We start from the raw sequence: 5,613 nt of genomic DNA, 5'->3' as shown, positions 1-5,613 counted from the left end.
GTGCTGCCGGCGGGTTGAAGCTCCACTTCAACTCAGGACTATTGAACCTCGACTTAAGCGTGCTTTCATCTACTTCCTTCAAGGCGTCTTTGAGCTCTCTCGCCGCCCCGACGAAGTTGGTACCCCGATCGCTTATTATCTCCCTCGGCGAGCCTCTTCTTGCGATGAACCGGCGGATAGCTAAAATACAGGAAGCAGTTGTTAGTGCATGAGCTACTTCGAGGTGAACCGCCCTTGTAGTAAGACAGGTGAACAGCGCTCCCCAGCGCTTCTCCGAGTGACGTCCCACGACCACGAGTATCGGTCCAAAATAATCTAGACCGGTATACGTGAAGGCCCGTTGATACACTGCTACCCTCTGCCGAGGAATGTCCCCCATCAGGGGTGGATTTGGCACGGCGTTCCATATTTTACACTGCTGACAGTCTCGTCGTACCCGGTTAAACTCCACTAGCAGTTTCGGTATATAGTACCGCATCCGGAGTTGAGCCACCACTGTTCTGTGGCTCTGATGACAAAAGCGCTCGTGGAAGTCTCTGATGATCAGATCTGTGACGGGGTGTCTTCTTGGTAAGATAACTGGCTTTGCAAACGAAGCCCCTAACAACGCACAATTTGTCAGTCGTCCCCTCATACGTAGTACACCGTTTTCATCAATTTCAGGCAAAAGCTTGTAGAGCACACTGTTCCGGTTAATCGCCTGTTTCCAAGGATGTTTCTTCCGCGCATCGCTGCGCAGGCATTTAATATCGGCAGCAAACCCTTCCGACTGCACCAACGTGTAGAGTGTCCGTTCCGCAGCTAGCAGTTCATCCTGTGTCAGTGGCCCTGTCACCTTCTTCACTTGCCTAATCCGTCGCCGAGTGTTCCCGATATACCGAAGAACATAACCGACCGCTCTCAATAGTTTCTTCCAGCGTGAGAAACGAGTGAAGTCGACTACAGCATCAACCACGGTATGGTGTAACACGCTCTTGCGTATCTCTTCTGCTGTCTCACCCGGATCATTTCTATTGATTGGCCACTTTTCTTCAGATTCCCACAGGAACCCTGGCCCTCGGAACCATCTGCTGGATGAGGTTAAGTCCGGAACTCCCTGCCACTTCGTCCCGTCATCCGCTACGTTGACCTTAGTGGAAAGCCACCGCCACTCGTTAACCTCTGTCGTCTCGACCAGCTCACTCACCCGAAAGGCGACAAACGTGCTGTATCGCCTATGGTCCGATCGTATCCAGCTCACAACGTTCCGCGAGTCCGTCCAGAACACCCTCCTGGTAACCTTCAACCGATGCGTCTTGATGATGTGCTCCGCGAATCGTGCTCCTATCACCGCCGCTTGAAGCTCCAACCTTGGTATGGATAAAAGTTTCAGCGGTGCGACTCGTGTTTTGGACCCAATTAAAGCACACTCTACTATCCCGTCTTCCTCGAAACGCAGGTAAGCCACAGCAGCCATTCCACTTTCGCTAGCGTCGGTGAAAACGTGCAGTTGTACGTTCGGTGCCTTCGATGACGTTGTGGTTCGGTAACACCTCCTGATGGTTACCTTCTCCAGTTCTGGTAGTAGCCCGATCCATCTCAACCACTTCCTTGCAGCTTCACCTTCAATTGGTTTGTCCCAGTGAATACCGGATCTCCATAGATCCTGTAAGAGAACTTTGAGGAACATTAGGAAATGGCCAATAAGTCCTAAAGGATCGTAAATCATCATTAGTGTGCTCAATACTTCACGCCTTGCGGGTAATCTGCCACCTTTTAGTAGCTTCACATCGATACGCGGATTTATTCGAAAGGTGAAGGTGTCGTCAGCTGTATTCCACCACATACCAAGTACCTTTTCGGTACCTTGATTTGAACACATGTCCATCGACGTATCGTTGTTAGCTCCGCTCCGTAACCTGTGTGAGACGGCCTTCTCGTTCGACAACCAATTTCTTATCTCAAAACCGCCCTTCGAATGCACGAACCTTACGTTCTCCGCCAAAGTGACTGCCTCGTCAACGGTCTCGACGCTGGCCAGCATGTCGTCCACGTAATGCTCGTATTTTATACACTGCACTGCTCGTGGGAAACGATCCACGAACCTCTCCGCGTTGAGGTTTTTTACGAAATGAGCACTAGCGGGTGAGCAAGCCGCCCCGAACGTCATTACGGAGACGGCATAGACGCTGGGCTCTCCGCTTGACCTTCTACCATCGTCCCACAGAACCATCTGACTCCGTTGGTCGGCGGGATTCATGCGCACCTGGAAGAACATTTCGCGGATGTCTCCCGTTACAGCGACTCGATACTCCCGGAACTTGTATAGCACTTGAACCAACCCCACCAGTTGATCTGGACCTGCGAGCAAAAACGTGTTAAGGCTAACTCCGTGTACCTGCGCAGCTGCATCGAACACCATACGTAGCTTGCCGGGCTTGTTCGGATTGAGAACCGGAAAGATCGGGAGATACCAATCCCTCTCCGTTCGCTCCGCGATTTCCTCCGCCGACATACGCCGAATGTATCCCTTGTCAACGTATTCACGCATCTTATCGTTTACCGCCTTCGCTAATTTCGGTTCTTTTTCACATTTCCTTTTCAGACACACATAACGTTTGAGAGCCATTTCGCGATTGCATGGTAGGCGCACGTCGTCATACTTCCACAATAGGGACGTTTGATACCGGTCACCTATCAATTTAGTTCCGGTATTCAGCATCTCAACCGCGCGTTCTTCTTCCTTCGGTATCAGTTTGCGGGAAGCGGTGACTCCAATGGAATCCAGAGAGAAGTACGCTTTTAATGCCATGTCCAGCTTCTGACTATTTTCCTCGTTACAGGTACACAAATGAAAATTGTTATATGCGGTGCTACTTACGGGACCGGATGCGCTGCACGGACCGAACATCGTCCACCCGAGCCTTGTCTTTGCGGCGATTGGTTCGTTGAAACCACCTTCAACACAGCGTAGCGGTTTCCCCAGGTAAATATTGTTCACGCCTATCAGGATGCGCGGTACCACATTCGTGTATGAAGAGATTGGGATTCCTTTTAGGTACGAATGCAGCTTCACCATCTTCTCGATCGACAGAGTCTGTGCTGGCAACGAGAGATCTCGCAAGGTGTGTACCTGTCGTAGGTCGTATACCACCGCTCCTTGATGCCTCCCCGAGATCCGCAGCCCAACCTCTAACGAATCGGCCTCGTTCCGCACAGTGTCGTCCGTCCACTTCAAGCACAAGGGGTTCAAAGTACCCTCTATACCCAGTTCTTCGATCAGCCCGCGATCCACGAATGTAGCTGAGGAACCCTCATCTATAAACGCATAGGTGTTTATATTCGCCTTCTCACCATACACTACAACGGGAACATATCGGAAAAGAGCGTTAGTGTTGTTGCCGAGATGTGAGTTAAGTGAGTGAGTGATTAGTGTGTTCCTGTGCGATCCTGGTTGTTCTGTGCTGTGTAACAGTTGGTGGTGCATTTCCTGGCACCCGTTAGTACCACAGCGCGTCCTGACGAAACATATGCCCCTATGCGTTCCTAGGCACGAAGAGCATAATTTACGCCTCTGAATGTGTGTGCGTCTCTCCCGCACCGTCAATTCAAGAAAACGTGCGCAATCGGCTAGCGTACGGCAGGAATCGTGGCACAGGACACAAGACGTTCTTCGCGCTGCACTATGGACGTTTACGTGTGCGGGTGCTTTTCTTACCGGTAGTGATCGTGTCGTTTCGGGTCGTATCGTTCGTTCGAGAGTCTTTGCCGCGGCGCCCGCGGCCGTAGCGATTTCGGAAAACCATTTATCAAATTCACCTATGGTTTCCCGCGACAGCTTAACTTTGTACCTGGCCCACTCTAGACCTCGTTCGGCGGGAAGCTTTGCTACTAGCTCCCGTAGCAACGTAACGTTGCAATCGTAATCGCGTAACCCGGAAGCCTCTATTGTGGCACACATCTTCCGCACCATTTTTCCAAACACCGCTAGCGACTCTAAGCGTTCGGCCCTAACAGGGGGTAACCTCCTCACTTTCTCGATTAGACTGTCCACTATAAGGTCGGGACGGCCATATTCCGTGCGTAAAATATTTATCACGTTCGCTAGACCGTTCGGTAGCAATAACAGGTGATCCACCGAATCTAACGCTGGTCCTCGTAGTGCCCGCTGAAGCCGAATTAGGTTTTCATCGTCACTAAACCCACAGAGCGTTGTCGATCGTTCGTACGTCGCGATGAAAAGTGGCCATTGTTCAACCGTCCCGGAAAATATCGGGAGCTCTTTTGGGATCGCCTTGCGTGCAGCCTCTTGGCTCGGTGTCAGGAGTGATACGCGAACTGCAGGGCCCTTTTCCTCCGTTACATTCGGCTTATTTTGAATTGGCGTTGCTGCTGCCATTTTCCCAAGCTTGTATGGCCGTCCAAGCTTGGTCTCGCGGTGCGTCTTGATGGAATCCTCCACCGCACGTCTCCACTCCGCATACTCGCGTTCCTGAGCCGCCGCTTGATCCGCTGCCCAAGTGCGATCGTACTCTGGGGGGCAACGGGTTGTTGCTGGGGTCAAGGGTTGACGACCTTGCGCATCGTCCGCCAGCTCGCCGTCGTATCGAAACGATATGGGAGCCATACGTGCCGCCCAGGCACCCGCGGTTGCACTTGGGGTCAAGGGTAGATGACCCGGACCACCATTTCGATGATCGTCGCCATGGTGACGACCCGACGGCGTCACTCCGATACAGTCCGTATCCCGTACCCAGGCTTCCATTTTCCCCACGTAAGCACTCACCTGGCTGCTTCGGTCGGAGATTTCTTCCTCGAGCTCGATTTCCTGCATTTGGAAAGCAAGCTCCCTTCGAGCTTTCGCGAACTCAAACTCCTTTCGAGCCGTTTCAAGCTCAAACTCCTTTCGCTCTATTTCAAGGCGCTTCCGCCTTGCCTCCAAGCTCCGATGTTGCCTCGCTGGTGCCGCGTCCTCGTCCTTCGATGGCTTTTCCACGGCGCTTAGGCGCCTTCCAGGGGAAACAGCCGATGTGCTTGCTAGCTGCTCTTGAAGCTCCGCCGCAACCTCTTCGCAGCTTTCGTCCAACGACGCTCTTTCCATTCTGCAACAAAACTATGCTTTCACTCGCGAAAAAAAAACACAACTCCCGATGGCAAGATTTACGTGCCTACTTTCGCGCGGTATCGTCCGTTCGTATTACGCGTACTACTTCGCAGTGAAGATTTAAATACGATTAAATATCGCGAACGAGTGAGTGAAACGATACTAATTTTGTGAAGTGTTGAGAATGCCGCGAAAGTCCAAAATTAATTCTGTACGATATCTTAGTTTACAGAAGAATCACAAAATTAGTGTTTTATTTCAGCAAACAGTCGCGGTTAAAAGAGACCGAGGGCGCGTCCTTCGGCTCTATTTATCCCTTTTTTCCCAGGGCGCCATCGCAACCGCCGCTATAATAATGGTGGGCACTGTCCCACCGTTGTTTCTGCTCTCGAAGCTCTACAACAGCAGACGGCTGTTGTAGGGCGTAAGCGTTATCAAAACAAACGCATTTACAACAAGCATCCTCCTGCGTTGGAGGCTCTGCTGGTATCAAAGCTTGACAAATTGGTCATTTTTGGTGAGTTCTCTGT

General features: G+C 51.6%; 1 long non-coding RNA gene across 1 annotated transcript; it reads left to right on the top strand.

Moving 5' to 3' along the window:
* The first annotated feature begins 1,230 nt into the window (after positions 1-1,230).
* On the top strand, positions 1,231-3,201 carry LOC128309633 (uncharacterized). The gene is made up of 3 exons (XR_008288860.1): positions 1,231-1,438; positions 2,585-2,965; positions 3,038-3,201. It is a non-coding gene; the product is annotated as an uncharacterized LOC128309633 (long non-coding RNA).
* Positions 3,202-5,613: the final 2,412 nt, after the last annotated feature.

Source organism: Anopheles moucheti, chromosome 2 (genome assembly GCF_943734755.1).
Source record: "Anopheles moucheti chromosome 2, idAnoMoucSN_F20_07, whole genome shotgun sequence".
Lineage (NCBI taxonomy): Eukaryota > Metazoa > Arthropoda > Insecta > Diptera > Culicidae > Anopheles > Anopheles moucheti.
Note: the sequence above shows the minus strand (reverse complement) of the source record. Positions and strands in the feature narration are given on the sequence as shown.